The sequence below is a fragment of the Callorhinus ursinus genome, unplaced genomic scaffold (assembly GCF_003265705.2).
Source record: "Callorhinus ursinus isolate GAN/ISIS: 27379988/994484 unplaced genomic scaffold, GSC_fseal_2.0 scaffold12, whole genome shotgun sequence".
Taxonomy (NCBI): Eukaryota; Metazoa; Chordata; class Mammalia; order Carnivora; family Otariidae; genus Callorhinus; species Callorhinus ursinus.
In genome coordinates, this window is record NW_027397074.1 from 51268793 (window position 1) to 51287302 (window position 18510).

At 46.5% G+C, this 18510-nt stretch overlaps 1 protein-coding gene across 3 annotated transcripts in view; it reads right to left on the bottom strand.

The window, feature by feature from the left end:
- ELMO1 (engulfment and cell motility 1) overlaps positions 1-18510 on the bottom strand; it is a 525187-nt gene that overhangs the window by 505962 nt on the left and 715 nt on the right. The window contains exon 2 of one of the 3 annotated variants that reach the window (XM_025873158.1): positions 16009-16180. The exons of the other annotated variants lie outside the window; for them this stretch is intronic. The gene's annotated coding sequence lies outside the window, so the exon portion shown is untranslated. The remainder of the gene's footprint in view (positions 1-16008; positions 16181-18510) is intronic. 3 annotated transcript variants of the gene reach the window in all.

Genomic DNA, 18510 nt, shown 5'->3' on the forward strand with positions numbered 1-18510 from the left:
AAACCACTATGAGATGGGGAAGAAAAAAAAAAAAACATAAAGAACACTGCAGACTAGTCATAAATAAAATGACCAAGGCTTCTGTTTTGTAAACATTTTATGGCCTGCAAACATTCAGCCCTTTCATGAGTAGAAACAAGTGTAAGTGGTAGTCTAAAATGTCTTTTCATTAATATCTTTACTTTTAACTGCAATTATTCTAAAGCCCTTTTAATAGCTGTCACTTATTCACTTCCAGGCTGTAGCAAATTACAGTGGGGGAGACGGCTGCTGACAGCTCGTGTCTGCAAATGGCATGTTCTCGTATTTCTGCAAGGTCTCTGGTCCCTCCTTCCCGGCACAGCTACCAGGAGTGTGAAAGCCTTGCCACAAGGAGCAGTGAAGACTTAGCAGTGCCCCAGGCTGCCGATTAGGAGCCCTTGGCTACTCCAGCTGTGTCTCATAAGACCTGGCTGGCTACTCTTTCTCCCAATGAAAAAGGGAGAAAAATCAGTTTTCCCATACGCGCTCCAAACACATTTTATCAATATGAAGGATACGTGTTTGGGAAGAGATGTGTGGTGTGTGTGTGTGCGCGCGCGTGCCTGTGTGTGTGTGTGTGTGTTGGAGGCGGATGGGGACAGTGATTTCACTGGAAAGGAATTAATATTTCAGGTAGCGTTAACATCCTAAACCTCATCCTCTTAGGACACACATCTCAGGGAAAAGAGAACTGGGTCAAAGACACAAAGCAGTCCATAAAAAACAAAATATTTTGAAGCTAAAATAGTACCTAATAAAAAAATCTGAGTGATCACTTTTGGCACCTGGAAAGTGGTACAGCCTGTCCCCAAAAATTCAAATTGTAGGATACAAAAATAACTCTTCAGAGGAGCTTTCAGAACTCAGGCTGATGAATCCAGTTATGTTGCTTCTCAGTGGTCTTGGCTAAACAGAACGCTGGACTCTGGACAGGGACTGGGTGGACCGGTAAACAACAGAGTATATGCTCAGAGTCCTGTCACATCTGTGTCATCCAAAAGACAATCAGACACCAGAACCTTGCGATGACACTTCTTTTTATAACACTGGTTCCTTTCCAAGTCAATATGTAGCCTAGCGATCAAAAAAATCGAATGCGAAGGCGCGCTGGAAAGACCCTTAGGAGATATTTTTCAAGTCTTTATGTGTTCAAAAATTCAAAGGCTCAACAGAGGAAAGCAGAGCAAACACAAATTAATTGCTGTTCAGAAAACGAGCTTTTTACTTCTTAATTAATGTTCTGTCCTTAATCCAAAAGCAGAAGTAAAACACACGATGTACAGTGCTTACGCATCACTGAGGGTGAAGTGTTACCTTTTTCCCCGCAGGCTTTCTTTATCCTCATCCAAATGTTTAAATTTAAGATGCAGTCTTGGCAGTGTGTAGTTCAGTGATGCAAACAGTGTGGGGTGGCGCCACCCAGAACTCTGAGTGGGAGGGCAACCAGGAAATCAACTTCCCTTTTCTCGGTGTGACTCCGTTCTGTCCATGGGAGGATCAGGGCCCACGTACTGTTGCTTGTCTTTTTCAATTGGGGAAGGGAGGAGGTAACAAGAGGCAGATGCCAAATAATCTTTTGGGAGTGCTTGTATTTGCAAAACACCTGGGTTTAAAATGTCAGTTTCCAACTTGTCCTCTTGTCGTGGCTTCTCTCAGCCATTCCACAACCATCCTGGGGTCTCGAGGCCACAGGAGGAAAGCAGGGGTCTCTGGAACAGGCAGATATTTGGGAGCAAGGTTGACGCAGATTAAGAAGTTCAATGGGCAACGGCACCTGGGTGGCTCAGGCGGTTAATCGTCTGCCTTCGGCTCAGGTCATGATCCTGGGGTCCTGGGTTCGAGGCCTGCAGCAGGCTCTACGCTCAGCAGGGAGTCTGCTTGTCCCTCTCCCTCTGCCTGCCACTCCCCCTGCTTGTTCTCTCTCTCTCTCTCTCTCTCTCTCTCCCCCCCCTTTCTGTCAAATACACAAATAAAATCTTAAAAAAAAAATTCAATGGGCAATTCCAAATATGTGGGCAATCCCAAATTCAATGGGCAATCCCAAATAGTGACTTGTTTGAAATGTCCCTGAAATCTCTGGCAGGAGTGCTAACAGGCAGCGAAAGAGGGGCTGCCGTCCGGTTTTACTACTCTCCCATCGTGCCATCTGAAAACCCCCTTCGGACGCATTCTCCGTGCCTGTGAGCAGGGCACAGAGAATGCAATGACGAATGCACTGCTGTCATTACACCCCGAGCCGTCAGGGGAGGCGGAAACGGACACAAGCACACGTTGATGAGTTTTGTTTGCGTTTTTTTGGACAGAGGCATGAACAAATTATCTATCAAGGGCCAATCAGTCAGAGGTCAGAGAGGTTTTCTGAAGGAGACATGGGAGAGGGTGTTAGGTTTTAAAGGATGAAGAATGGAGCTGTAGGAAAGAAGGGCAACCAGAAGTCATCCAGGGCCTTCTAAAAGAAGCTTCGTGTGCCAGTTAGCCAGGGCAGGGAGTCTTGGTGTAAATACAAATTCCAGAACCTGCCCAGACTCAGAATTTCTGATGTTGAGGGCCCCAGATTCTAACTGATTTAACTGCTGTGATGATCCTGAAGCAGCTGGTCCATGGTTTTTCGCTTGGGATCTCGCCATCATGTCGAGCACCCTCCCTTCCGCAGCATTATAGAGCTAAGAGAACTGAAGCCACCAAGGAAGGCCACGGATTATGTTCAATATCAGCCTGTGTCTAAGACCCAGGCCTCTTGATCCTGAATTCCATGCCTGGACCACCAGAGCCTGCAGAGCTCACCACGTACACCTTCCATAAAGCACACCTTTGGCCAGTAGCGACAGTGGTTGGTGCCTAAATGGGGGTATGAGTCCCACTGCATTATGGGTGTTCCCACTGCATTATGGGTGTGCCCACTGCTACCGCCTCCTCCCCTGCGGGAGCAGAGTCTCTCCCCAGGTATCACCATCTCCCTGGCATCAAGTGTTGAAGAATGAGTTAATGAACGAAGTCCACAAATGGGGCCCACAAACAGGCCTCCCCACAGCATCAGGTAAGTCCTAAGAAGGTCACCTGTCCCTGACACACCTTATTTCTCTAAAGAGAGAAAAATAAGACCCAGCAACCAAATTCTGATACTGGAAAACACAGTGAACTTGAAATCTAAATCATAATGCAGAGAACAGGAAATGTGAAATTTTTTTGTAGACATAACCTATCCTAACAAAATGGCATTTTTTTTTTTTTGACAACCGTTAAAATCGAGCACATACTTCAGAGTCTTCGGCAAACCTGAAGGGTGTCCGAAGCTAGCCACAAACCGTGCATCCCAGGAGTCCGTTTGCGACTAATTCCCTTCTAACCAACCGATGGGTTTGAACACACGATTCTGGAAAAGAGGTTCAGAAAGCATATACCCTTTTACATCTATTGCACACGTGCTGGGGCCAGAGAACTCCATTCCTTGGTGACATTTTTCATTTCATTGCAACAACACACGGGCACCATTTCCATTCATACAGAAGGACACAGGAGTCATGAGAACGCAAGGACTTTGCCCCCAACAAGGACACAATGAGCAATTCCAATCTCTATCAGTATGACGGTGAGGCACCTCCTGCCTCTGTTGTTCCTGCAAAGGCAGTTCCGAGAAGCATCCAAGGGAGCAGGCGGGTCGGCCCTCCAGCCGGTCAGGGGCTCCACGCACTTTCTAGTGCGGTGAGGTTACCACACGGACAGCAGAGTCAAACACCAATCAGAATACTGGTCTTGGCTAGTTAGTCACAGTGTTTCTAGAAGGGAAGATGGGAAGCCTATGAATCCTTACTTAACCTGTAGAAGCAGAAGAGCTGTAAGTCAACTGGACAAGTGTCTGGCCTGAATCATAAAAACAGTCCTGGCCTCTCCATTCATCCCCAGGCTTGAAGCAGTTTAGAAGTCCAGGACCCCTTACATGAAGGGGAGGCCGGGTCCCCTCGAGGAAGGACCCTGGTAGAATGCCAAAAATGGATGCTGTTAATCATTGTGCTAGCCTTCCTCCGAAGGGACCTCCAGCCTTTCTTTAGGGGGGATGTGCCTTGGGGAAAAGGAAACCACCAGACCTTTTGGGGATTACTAGACACTGGTTTTGAACTGACACTAATACCAGGAGACCCAAAATGTCACTGGTGACCCACCAGCCAGTGTAGGTGCTTCTGGAATTCAGAGGGTTTTTTGCTCAGGTCGATCACACAGCGAATCCAGTGGGGCCCGGAGCCCATCCGGTGGTTACTCTCCAGCTCCAGAAGGTGTAATCGAAAGAGATATACTCAGCAACTGGCAGAATCCCCACGCTGGGGAAGCAAGTCATTGTCTGTTTATTTTATTAAGGGAGAAAGGGGCTGTGGAAGATGAGGATGTGGTTCCAAAGGCCTGAATATGCTCTACTTTCAGAGTGAACTCAGAACACCGAAGTTTGGGGTTTACCGTGAGTGTGCTATTTGGCTTGAAAGAAATGGGCTTGGCTCAGTGCTGGAACATTAGGATTAATCATTCCAGCAATGAAGAGCCATGACACCTATCAAGTTTCAACTGCTAGCTGAAACCCTTGGTAGCTGCTAGAAAAATAATGTGCAATTATAGCCTAGAAAGAAATTATCAAGGCCACGGTGCTCTCAGATTGTAATAAATGAAATGTGGGTAACCACGTATGTGGTAGGGATCCCAACCCCCAGTGGGTATCACGAATGCCTGGTCACCCACAGGCACTGGAGGGGAAGGAAGAGAGAAGCATACTCTCCAGACTCAACACCGGCTGACCTGTGGATGAAGGCACAAAGAGAGAGAAGTTTCAGGGTTTAAGCCAAGAAATGTTTTCTACATTCTTACAAGTTATGGTCTCTAATACCCATGCCCCACAGGCTTTTTGATGAGTAAGAGAGAATGAGAAGTAGCTACATGAGGTATAAATACTTCTGCAGACAGTAATGCAAATGACAAAACATTGGTTTCCTCCTCTGGAAAGTTCATTACATCCAGGGTAGATTCGGGTGCGGTGGAAGGACAGGAAGGCAGTGATCATTGCCACCACAGGATTAGGCATTGCAAAACCATGGCCGTTTGCCTCCCCACCTCGGACATCTGGTCTGGCCCACGCCGCAATCACAGTGACCTCAGGCAGGACTGGTCTTTAGCAAAATGGAGTACAATGAGAGTTACGTCCCTGAACCACGTGTCCTTGGGCTCCTCACTCAGGGACAAAGAAGCCATTTTTAAGGGTTCCTCCCAAACGGACTGTAGGACACAGTGCTCACATGCATGGATAATAGTGCTTCTTTCTGGAAACATTCAGTGGGCGTCTGTTATGGGTTCGGCACTGGGAACATGCACCTTTGGAACCTCCCATCTACTCAGCACAGAGAAGGACTCAGTGTGTCCTAGGAGACAATACTAGGAAATCAAGGAAGGTTCCCGGGGGAGGTGACCACGGAGTCATGTCATGGAGACCAGAGGGAGATGTGGGTCCAGGGCACTTTACTCTCGGCTCACCCACTGAATTGTCTGATGCCTTTTCTGTGACTTCTTTTCTGTTCATTTCAACCCGACTGCACCTGAGCAGGAATTCTGGGCTCCTCCACTCTCTAGGGAACAGCCAAAAGCAGTTCCCTATTACAGGAACTATGGACTGGTCTCGCTCTGGCAGAACTCCAGAACACACTCAGTCTCCTGCTCTGGAGGGCAGAGGAAGCAAACCCACGGAGGGGCTTCTCATCCCCCTCCTCGGCCAGCCGGCCTTCCCCACCACCTCTGTGCCCCATAACCTCATTTGGGACTTACAGAAAAAGATTCTTATTAAAATGGCAACAAAATGTAAAGTGAAATATCAGAGACCCAGAGGGAATAAGCCACAAACCTGAGAAAACAGCTGCATATGAAAGGATTAGGAAATAAATTAGAAGAAACTCAGAGGATTTAGAATCCATTTCAGGTGCACTAGAAGAAAATCCCTTCAGGACGGAGAGAACAGGTCCCAGTTAAAACCCAGGCAAGAACAGAAGCTGCCTCCTGTACTGGCGGCCTCACGATGTTTTACCTCAGGGTTTATATTCTTTTTTTCACTCCTTAGCACTTTGGGGGATGATGCTTCTCAAGTGGAGGCGAGACCATTGGCATCAGATCACCTGAGGGACCCACTAAAATGCAGCTTCTGGGTCCCCAGCAATGCTTGGGCATCTGGAAGTCTGAGAACCACAGAACCAGGTACTATATCATTCTTAAGTAGAGGTGATACCCATGCTAAATCCCTTGGTTCAGCTGCTGTTTAAAATCTGAAGGGGACACTAGTGACTAAATTGATTCTTTGAGAAACTATTAGATTCTAAAAGTAGTAAGAGTGCAGTCACATTGTGACCAATTTTATTTTTTTAAGATTTTATTTATTTATTTGACAGAGAGAGAGAGAGCACAAGCAGGGGAGGGGCAGGCAGAGGGAGAGGGAGAAGCAGGCTCCCCACTGAGCAGGGAGCCTGATGCGGGGCTCGATCCCAGGACCCTGAGACCATGACCTGAGCTGAAGGCAGATGCTTAACCGACTGAGCCACCCAGGTGCCCATGTTGTGACCAATTTTAAATCATGTAAGATTTACACACTGAAGCCAGAAAGACCTTTGCAATGCATACATCTGATCATACCACCCCCTTGAGTGAAATACTCCAGTGACTTCCCACTACTCTCCTGATAAAGACCTAGACCCCTGATCCCCACGAGCCCTCCTCCCAAGTCTATTCCAGGCCCGGTGTGCTCCCAGCTCTGGGCACTCTGCTCTTCGGTTCCTTCAACCCCCACACCTGCTCATCACATACGTACCAGGCATCTGCGCGGACTCCCCTTTCCCCCACTGAAGCCCAGTCTCTTCCCAGCCCTCTCTGACTACATTAATCCCTTGCCGTAGGCTCTTCCAGCATCAGCACCTTTCTTCCCCAGTCCTGGGCCCAGCTTAACTGTCACATTCCTTTGTGTGATCCCTTGATCAATGTACCTTTCTTCCACTAGTGAACACCCAAGCAGCCCAAGAAAGCAGCAACAGGTCTGCTATTTTTCATAGGAAGGGGACTCACCATTGTGTATGTGTCCCCTAGCACCCCCCCCATGGTACCTAGCAGGTGCTCAGTACATATTTGTGGATGAACAAATAAATTAAAAAGTATTTTTTCAAAGGAAATGCTGGAGGCAAAATCAGACCCATGGTAGCCATCAAATACACTCCGACCCCTCTCTTAAAAGTTAAGGATTCCAATGTCTCTGGTATCCTGAAGACTAAAGTTCTAGGGTAGTTTCCCTTCCCCTGTATAGGATACTGGATACCTTCTTTGGCACTTATCACTTCAAATGATGGACCCAACTCTTCATAATGCAATTCCCAGACTCTGAAAGAAGCAATTTTACAACTGCTATTGTGCCATTTCTCTGGGCCTTGCATTGATCTGATTACAAACAATTACCCTAAAGCTTGTTCGTTGTCAAGATATATTTTGAAATAAAAACAAACCTGGAGATTTGGCTTCTTATATTTTTGTCCCTCTTTATGCGCCTAACAGTCTCAGCTCCCGGGGTCAATTCTCAAGACTGTTAAATGGCACTTTCACGTGTCAGAGTTGTTAGCAGCATATTCGAAAACTGAAAAGGGCCCTAAACAAGTCTGCAATAGTCACAATTCCCAGGACAGCGGGACAGTGTCTGCTGGGAATGTAAGCGACTCCACCACGACTGCCCTCTTCTTTCTGGCATCTTGCTGACAGTCAGCCCTGGCCCAGGTGATGACCTGGACGGAGTTCACTCACTTGCTCCTGAAGCAAAGCTCTCAAGGCATATTCTTCACCAAGCAGCATGGCCACTCAATACAACATGCCAACCTAACAGGTTCAACTGAGGCAAAACGAATTTGACAAACTGAGGGGGACTCGGCTGCAGGAGAGTTGGCATTAGGTGTGCTGCAGAAAAGAGATTTCATTTTGGATCTGCATGATGCTGGGCAGCCAGCCTCTCCGACGGACAGATTTCCTCATCTGTGAAATGGGTACAAGGTAAGTCAATGTGTCTGAATTACTGTGAAACTGATGTATAGTTTGGTCTGAATATAATTCTCCAGTGATTTACTATGAATCTGTTTTTCACTACATAAATCTTCTTAGGCGTCTTCAAACATTTATTTAACACCGGATCCTCTGTAGAGTTACACACCAATCCTAATACATAGTGTAAAGGTATTGCTGCACAGTTGACGATCTAGCCCCTGAACAATCCATACTTATCACCCTTCTTCGGAGAAGAGATAGTGACTGGAAATTTATTTTACCCGGAAATGGTGTGCAATTTGTCAAGTACCAAACAAGATTTGCATATAGTGATTAGATGAGGGACTTTTCACGACTATAGTATTTGGGGATGGGGGAGAAGCTACACTCTTTCAAAGCACAAGTTTAGAGAAGCAGTTTCCATTTGGCACAGTTCTCTTGCACACCCATACTTCACAGCAGTTTAATGTCTGTATGGAGGTTGGTTTTTTTTTTTTCCCCATCCACTTCATGAAAGCCATTACCAAGTGACAGGTACATGAGCTACAGCTTAATGAGCCGGTGAGTCTGTGAGCTAGTCGTTACCTTCCTGAAGGCACTTAAAGCAGAAAAGTCACCCAAACAAACTGGCAGTAGCCAGAAAGAATAAACAGAAATGGAAACAGGTGGCTTCTACTTAGGTGGCCATAAAACGAATTGTCCAACCTGAGACACTTTGGAAAGGGAAAGTTAGTATGCTTCATTATGCTGGGCCAACAGAGCTATACTGGGTCTGACACTCAGGACCATAGTCGCCCTCCTTTTATTTTTCTGTTTTATCCTCAGAGTATTTTCTAATCGGGTTGATAGGCTCAGATCAAAGAAAAAAGATTAACACTTTACTCCCGCCCACCTGCCAATGAATATTAACAGTCCCCCACTTACCGGAATGTTCCAAATGATTCAACAAGGGACGTTTACCAAGTGTTACTGGAACGACTGAGTTTCCTTAGTAGGCAACACAATCACATGAAACCCAGTTCAACTGAATTAAATTCCTGTCAATGGCCCCTCCACGAGTACTCCACTAACTGGGGGTTTCTCACTGGCCTTCCATCCACGCTGGGCAAGTACAAACAACACCCCCCCAAAAGCTGGATTCAAGGAAAGGGAAGGAGCCCCAATTAACAACCTCCATTCTCTCTACACAAGACAAAATAATAAAATAAAACAGCGAAACCCCAGGTTAGTTCCAAGTGAATGGGAGATAGAGACCTATTTACAAGCACTTTACTTTAGGACCTCAGGTTGCTAACAGGATTCATTATGTCAGTTCTTTTAATTTACAATCGACTGTAATTTTCCCTGGCCTGTATTTCAGCAGTCTACCTCTCTGTGTGCTTGAGGAAAAGTTACATAAATCAAACGAACAGTCTAGCAAAAATCTTAGGAGGAATTTCCTGGGCTACTTACAACTCATAAAGAAGATGAATAAACACATGTCTTTAAAGGATTTTAGCAAGATATTCGAAATAAAACACCTGAATAGGAACTAGTGAATTAGTAATAATAACCTCAGCAAATCCAATGCACTGATTTTTGGGGGATCCTACTTTCCGATCATTATTCCATTTAATGCCCTCAGCAGCTCCAAGAGGTAGGGACTTAGATTATTTCTATTTGAATGATAAAAAACTGAGGCTGAGAATAATAATTAACTTACACCAAGTCAGCCAACAGGTACAGTCAAAAAGATACTTGAACCCTCACCGACAAGCATGTATATATTTAGCTTGAAACCTCAAAGACTCCTGCTTTTCCCTTCTTCCCAAATCCAATCAGCCACCAATTTTTTTTTTTTTCATCAATGTCAACATCCTTTCTCTTTGAATTGCATCCAGCCAGGGGGTCTCCAGAAGTTGTCTCATTAAAGGAAGAGAATGGTCCACTACTCACACTAGAAGGTAGGGGCAGAGAGCCCTGTTTTTAAGATGCATTTACACAGCAAGCACCTTTATTTATTTACTTATTCATTTGACCAAGATTGAGTGTTTCTTAGGGTAGGCCCAGAAGGAAGGAGCTGACAGCTTCCATCTCTCCTTGACACCCCCTTCCTGCCTCACCCTCTAATATACCTTCCCTGTTGCCCAGAGAGTTAGATTTCTCACTGACTTCCAATGGTGTATTTTCCTTCCCTATTCCTTTCCACTCAATCCAAATGCCCAGCTCCCAGAAGAGTTGACACAAGGCCTCTTCCAGACTTTCTCCTGACTACCCTGATTGCTGTATTCCTTGTTCTTTCTTTTAATGCTCAGCTTTCCAGATCTTTCTCAAAGTCACTTCAGTGTGAACTCTTTCCTCTGTGATCTGCAAACACTCTACATACACTTACATTCATCACACTCCGTTATGACTATCTATTAATGGGTCTGTCTCCCATACAGCCCCCCTTCCCGTACTGTCTCATATGAAGTGGATCTTATAATGTGCAGGAAGTGCCGTGACTACAGAACATAAAATGCAATCAAAATGGTTGCTGAATAAATGAATGAATGAATGATGTAAATAATGTATTATGATGGGTACTGTAAACCTAGCAATATTTCAATTTGAAAACATTTATATGCATTTTAAGTGTAAGGTGCACTTTTTTTTAATATACTACAATTAATAAATAAATCTTTATTGTGCTTCTCTTGTATAAACCCAGGCAAATATTTCCCAAAACTCTCGATGAAAGAATGGATGGTAATTGAGAAAATAGTTCTAATGAGTTGAAGTCACTTTCTGGCAGTAGAGTTAAGTCTAAAGATGACGGAAACATTCATTTCTGGATAAAGGTTTTGATTTAATGAGATTTGTACTGACTTGCTATAAATGTGACAAGCACTGGAGAAAATGGGATTTAGGAGCTGATATGACAAGTTCCTTTGTTTTTAAAGACTTTTCATTATTAGGAAAGCTGCATGGAGGTTTGTGTGTGTGCGTTATCTTTCTCTCTCACACATACATACACATATGCTTACTAGTAAGTGTATGAAAGAATCAGTCCCCTTCCCCCAAATCTGAATTTTTGAGTACTCCGTCACTTCCCACAGAGTGACCCAGTGTTGGACTAACGAGGGCACAGGGTCCACTCTAAAAATGCTACGAAAATGGTGAGGCAGGGCAAGGGGGGAAGGTGGTCAGGAGTCAAGAAAAAACCAGCCTTACTGAGTGTTATTGGAATTCACTCTTCACTCAGCCAAAAATACGCAATCTAACCAAAGTCCTTCCACCAGCTCTACCTCCCAAACCACATGCCTTTTCAGGGCCATGGGCAAAACCAGCTGTGGCTCTGTATTTGGATTAAATAGCCTGAAAATAGGAAAAAAAAATATTATTTTGAAATGCATTACGCTTCAAAATTAAGGGTAATTGTGTGTAGCAGCCTGGAAAATATAGCTCATCCAGTACTGCTCAGCCACAGAACCCCACAGCACAAAATGCTGGCTCTCTAAATGCAATTTCAAACTTAAAAAAAAAAAAAAAAAAGGCACAAAGGGCGGAAGGAAGGGTGGAGGGTTGCTCTAGGGCTGTGACTTAGAAGAAGGCTGCTGGCCTTGGGGAGACAGAGCCAGTACGCCAGGCGGAGGGATTTCTAGGTTGCTTAAGCCACTAGATGCTGCTCTACTCTGTTACTGCAGCCAGACACCGAAGGTAAATAAAAGGTCGACAGATAATTACATAAGAAAATAAATGTGGCAAGATTAGGACAGAAATCTAACGGCTAGAGCAGGAAAGGACTTCACATAGAGACCCACCTGAAAGCGTTTCCCCTGACCGGTACAATGTCCTGGTCACACTAATGGAATATCAATATCTATTACGACCCAACTAGCCAAGGTCCATTGTACAAGCAAAGGAGGAGGCACTTCACCCTGTTCACTCATTCGCATGCAGACACTGCCTTAATCTGGTGATGGAGGCCTCTGAAGGAGCCAGACTGAGCTTCGTGAACTACCTCCCTCATTTCATTTATCATATTCCCACTACGTAGACATTATGGTTAATGCAGCACCCAGTGGCTGGGATTCTAGACCTTTGTGGAAACTGAAACATAAGATCACTAGCTATAGGTCTCTTCGGCCATAGCATACCAGGAGAAAACATACGGGAAATTCAAACACAGCTGAGCTGGGTTAGGAAGACAATGGTAATACAGGAGGGAAGGAAGCTCCAGAGGAAATCCAAAGATCTAGAGGAAATTAAAGAACATGTATGAGAATATACAACATTAGGGTTTAAGGATTAAGCAGTAAAGGGAAAACTGGGGCACTTAATATTGCTGTCAAGTCTAGCCTGTCTGACAGCACACCATTAGTCTTAACTTATGTAAGAAAACAAAACAATGGCTGGGGTGGGGGGGTTGCTGGGAGGGGGGGAGCTGCCCCAGAGGGGACCACAGGCATTTTTTAGTTATCACAACTGGGTGTTGCTACTGGCATCTTGAGGGTAGAAGCCGAAAAAGCTAGTGTTTCCTACAATGCACCAGCCAGCCCCCTCGACATAGAATTATCCAGCCCCAAACGTCAAGAGCGCTGAGGTTGAGGCTGCCAGAAACAAAGGGTCAGCATAGAAGGGGCAATAGCCTGCAAGTAGAAAATGAACAGAATCAGTAGCCTCGGCATCGCCCAAGAGAGAAACCACCCCGGTTAAAGACTCCAGTCTTTGGTTCCCTTCATTGGTATTAATCCTTGGGCCCAGAGAAATAGCAAAAGTTAAGACTCTGTTGTATGTACTCCCTACCCCCTACTTGGTCCCTTCCCACCACCAATTGGTTCCATGCTTTTGCTGTCACCATGACTCATCCATGGGAGGTGGGGGGGGCAGAGTGTTTGCTAAAGAATAAATGTCTATTCGCCTTGGAAAACACTGTTCTCATTTTTGATTAATGAATTCCATTCTGGCTCATATGCTTCAATATCATAAGCTTAGGTGATGGACATGCTGTCCCCAAGAGAAGGATCCTCTAACTCTCTCCAGGCTAAGAAGTTTAGCTGTGGAGTGAGATACCCAAAAAGAGGCACCAACTCGGCCAAACTTAGCCTCAGTGGCAGAAGACACCTCCCTGGGAGCCATGGCAACCCAGGGCATTTCTACCAGCATACAGGTGTGAAGGGCTCCCTGGATGCCCTACAGCACAGCTCAATACAGGGGTCCTGGCCTCAGACCAGGCTAGCGGAGGAGAATCAACAAGGGCAGAAAATAACCAGTACCAGCATCATGGTGCCTGGGAAAGGAACAGCAGGGGGAAAAGAGTCGGAAAAGCTGGGCGTGGGCTCAGATATACTAACTATCCCTGAGACATTTCAGTCCTCCAAGCCACATCTATAAAATGGGATAATAACAGTCTACTGCCTGTTCTCCAGGAAGAAGGGTGTCAGCTGTCAAGACAGGAAGGGAAATATCACACGGATCCTGTGACTTCCAAGATCTCTGGGGCGATGCTCCATCAGGGCTTACAGAAACATGGTGCCTTCCAACCACTATTCACAACCCACCAGACACACAGCAGTCCTGGAGTCCAGCAAGTAGTAAACGTTTTCTAACTGAGGAAAGTTCTGTTCCCTGAATTAACCGTGAGAACTAAAATAGCCAAAACTATAGCCTCAATTCCTAAAATTGAGGTTCCAATAATAATCTTGCTCAGATTCTGGAAACCAGTGTTTGTGGGGGCCTAGAACACCGACTGAGAATTGTCATCTCCTTCTATTTATACATGTGACTAAGCTCTCCACTCAGTGCTACACCAGGTTGCTGCTGTGGTTAATTCTGTTTGATGAGCCAGCATTCCTTCTCCCACACAGATTCCTACTGGATACTTCACTGTTACTCCACCTTAGGCCAGTGACAGAACTCTGCTCAAACTGTACCTGCACTTATCCTGGGAAAGTGTGGAAAACACAGTTAACTTAATCCTGGATCCTAACAGTGTTCTTCGGGCTTCAGCGCTGGCTCTCATAAATGAGTTCTAATAGTTAACACTCAGACAACCTAAGTCATCGGGGGGATTGCAAACTGCAACACGTGTGTAGGATGCATGCAGGCGTGGCTTTGCTGCACCTGGTAACGTGGTGCTAGGTTGTCATGGCAGCCACACTCTGTCGCCTGGATGGTTGGTCTTCAACATCCTTGTTTTGGACAGAGCTAAAGTTCTCATCCTTTCTCTTCCTTGGCTGCTCCGTCGCAAGCCCAAGTCACCTAAAATGTTTTATCTACTTATGTACATGACAGTGGCTGCCCCCAGAAAACGTGACTACTGTCTTTGCAAACGTCTGAAAGTGATTAAAACAGGCATATGGAGAATACTGAGTGTAAACAATGAAAAGTTGAGCAGAGTCAAGTTCCAAAGACCTGAAAAGCTTAAAGACCTCCAAAGCTCTAAACTAAAACTTAGCCAGAAAAGAGTACATTGTGTCATTTTATTCTTAGTAAGATTAAAGAGTTATTTCGGATGAATCTGCTGCCTCTCCATGCCGCTAGGTGACAAACATACCACCTGGATTTCCAGTTTTGCCAATATGGCGGCATCATGACCTGGCGCACCATCAAGTTCTATCAGCAGCAGCATTTTAAAAGTTAAGTCTATGGCTGACGCTTTTACTGCATCTAATTGAACATTTGTAAATAGCAGCTCTTGCAGGAGATTAAACCAACAGCACTTTGTAAGAGGTGGGAGCAGCTAAATATTCCTTAAAGTACGGTCTTGTGAACCACTTTCATCAGAATCCCTAGCAAACTGGTTGAAAATGTAGATTCCTAGGGCCTCCAGAATTATTAAAACACTTTTTTTTTTTTTTACCACATTAAGCAATACATTTGACCTTAAGATTCAGTGTCTGTTTTGTGAAACGCCCTATTTTTCCATTGTACTTTCTTCCACTTCATGTTTTAAACTGCTGGTTTGGACCTGATAAATTGATACTCCAATCTACTCCTGGATTGCAAGCCTAAACTTCAAAAACACCAGACAGACTAGTTAACAAGAAGGAAGCAGAAGCGGAGTTGTGTAATTAGCGGCAAACACTTGAGGCTTTGTGATGCCGAGAGCATTTAGTAATTACCCACCTTTTCCCAATTCAACAGAATGAAGGTCTGAAAAACCAAGCTACCCACTTGGATGGTTTCAAGCATTAAAAAGTGGTTGCAGGTTTCAGTTACAAACCTTAAGGGTACGCACTGTCTTAGATCAGGACAGGAAATGTCTTCCATAGGAATGATTAGCTGTAAACTAAACCTTCACTGTTAAGAAAGATGATAAGGTAAGCAAAGTGTGCACTCCGTAGAGCCCCTTGGCACGGCCCCAGCCACATCCTCTCTGCAAGGACTTCAAAGCACTCCCTTCCTCCGCTTCTCCCCACCGGTTCACACCAAACACCCAAAGGGGGTAAATTACATTAAAACACTTAAGTATTGTCCTATCTCAATACTGTAATTTTATAAATGCTTATGATTTAGAAGCACTATAAAAGCCTCTCACCTGTTATCTCTCTTATTTTTCTTCTCCTAGACATTTCTCTTCTCCCCTGCATCTGCCACCCAGTTTCTTTCTGCCGCCCTGTCCTTCCTCCCTTACCCCTTCTCCCCCTCTGCCTTCACCTCCATCTTCTGGGAGGCAAGCGAGATAGAGTGGCTATCTCTGACTTTACTCCATGCACAGTAATGCTCTTTTTTCTGGGGAGTATTTCTTTGGCTAAAGCAACGCATGTTTTGAAAAGACTTTCTCCAAGGAGTATGATAAACAAATACCAGATCTGAAGTGGTTATGCGCTATCAGTAAGTTGTACTGGTTTTCCACTCTCCCAAGGAACCACCTCTCTGTTCCTTTCTTCAGGCTGAAATTCTGAGTCGGCTCAAGCACAAAAGGGTCTGCAAGAGGAGCGGCTGGGCATGGTGGGAAGGACAAAGGAAAAAAAAAAAGCCTATTACCTGGGTTCAGTTGCCGCTGATGCTGCAATATTTTCCCGGTATGTTTCCCATAATATGCATCTCTTATTCAGTCCATCAGCAAGTATTTATTGAGCACCTATTCTGCTGGTAATCAGTCTAGGTTCTGGACCTAGACACAAGACAAGGTCCCTGCCCTCATGGAACTTCCGTCCTAATGGGGGAAACAGACATAATCAAATAAACAAATGAATATATAATGCCGGGGGTAATAAGTGCTAAGGGGGAAAACTGAGTAACTTAAGAGGACCAGAGAGGGGCTGGTTGCTATTTTACAAGAGGTAATCAGGAAAGGCTGCCTGTAAGCTGAGAACTAGGTGGAGACCTGAAGTGAGCAAGGCAGTGAGCCATCTGGACGTGTTGGGACAAGTTCTTTGTGCCAAAGGAGTAACTTGTGCAAAGGCCCTGGGGAGAGAAGTTAGTGAAAAAGAAGAATGTAAGGTGGTCAGAATGGCTGCAATTAAAAGCAAGAGAGGCACCGGGGTAACTCACTTTGTCAAGCATCTATTGGTTTCGGCTCAGGTCATGATCTCAGGGTTGTGGGATGAAGCCCCGCCTCGGGCTCTCCACTCAGGGCAGAGTCTGTTTGAGATTCTCTCTCTCCCTCTCTCTCTCTCTGCCCCTCCCTCCTGCACTCTCTCTCTAAAATAAATAAATCTTAAAAAAAAAAGGCAGAAAGATAAGACATAGGAGTGGAGGTGGAGATAAGACCATTAATAACACCACCCACCCTGTAGCCCAATGCCTGCTCCTGGATTCCACAAGACCCAGGCCTGGGCCTGCTTGACAACCTCCTTTGCCCTGATATCTACCAAGCTTCTTCCCCAGTTCCCTTCTCTCCTGACTCCCCCACCCCCCCATCCTCCACCCCCACCCCCGGCAGAGTTCCAACACTCCAGGTCATTCCCTCACAATTTCCCAATTAGACAACCAGTCCATCTAATTTAAAAAAGAAAAAAATCTGAGTAATAAATGAAGTAGGAAAAAAGGCAACATTTAACCACAGCCCTCAAGAGAGAGGAAATGTACCATAGTAAAGAGCAGAGGTTCAGAAGGGCAACTGTGGGGGAAAAAAAAGCCTGCCACATGACAGCAGGAGATCTGGGCTTCTGAGGTTCTGTAAACTGGGGGAGGATAATCCTTGAAATAACCTTGGGAAGTAGGTACGGAGGGGAGATATGAAAAAACCTGACCTGGAGAGGCCCTTAATAGTAGCTGCGGCCAGCCTTTCTGATCTAAAAGTGAACCTGAGCGGGGTTATGTCCCTCTAGCTCCCAAAGTTAACCCTCAAAGAGTTAATGCATAAGTACAGATCATTAATTACTTTTATTTTATAAACAAACAAAAACCTAAATTCTTCCATTGCCCCACCCCCTCTACCCACCCCCAAGTCAGGGGCAGCGCTAAACCGGGAGCCTGCCTCCTCTGCCTATTGAAGCAGAAACCCTTATCTTAGCTTCTCTGAAATGTTGAATATGAGGAATTAGTGTTAGCAGGACCATGGTGCGAGGCACAGGGCATCACAAAATACTCTCAGTGAGTCCCAGGAGCTGTCCAGAGGCCCCCGGGGCCAGGTCACCGGGGGAGGCCAAGCCCTGCGGCTTTAGGTCAACGCAGGTCCGACCGCCAACAACCTCTGCCCGGAGCTGCCAACTTCAAACGGCCCCCAAGCGGGAGAGGGTCACATGGTGGGAAGTCCCCAGCTCTGGAGCCCCTCGCGGTCACACACAAACACACACACACACGCACTCGCTCACACGCTCGCCGCCCTCGCGCGCGCCCGCGACACAACACGGACTTCCCAACCCCAAACACACGCGCGCACCCCCGGGCCAGCTGACTTCTGTATTTCCTCTTCCTCAAAGCTATTCTTGCGATCTCCGCCGCCGCTCGCAGCTCGGATTCCAGGACCCCCAGAGCTCCACTGACCCCTTCTCGGAAGGCGCGCCGTGTGTCCCCCCCTTCCATGCCGGGATCTCCCATCGAAGCCTCCCTCCCCCGACGTCGTTCCCGGTCCCAGCCGGGGACCCCAATAGGTCTCCAGGAGGCGGTTATTTACTATCTTCCCCGAGGGTCCCAGCCGCCCCAACCGCTCGCTCCTGCCCCTCTGGGCCCTCCATCCCTCTAGCCCATCGCTGTCCCCTCCCAGGAGCGCGCTGGCCAAGGGATTCCCTCCCATCTGCCAGTGCCGGAGAAAAGCCAGAGTCGGAGCCGCCAGTCCCTTCTCCGGCGCAGCCTCTCGGGTCTCCAACCCCCGAATCCCACACTCTCCGGTCCCCAGTCCCCCGGCGTCAACAGCACTGTCCTCCGGCAGCCCCCACCAGCCGGCCCCGGCCAAATCCTCTCCGCGGGTTCCGGGGCCCGGGGCCCTGCGCTCCATCTCCCGCGCCCGCTCGCTCCGCTCCCACTCCCACACCCGCCGCGGGGCTCTGCCCAGACTTCCCCAACTGCGGAGCGCCCGGGAGCGCCCGCAGCCCTCGCCCC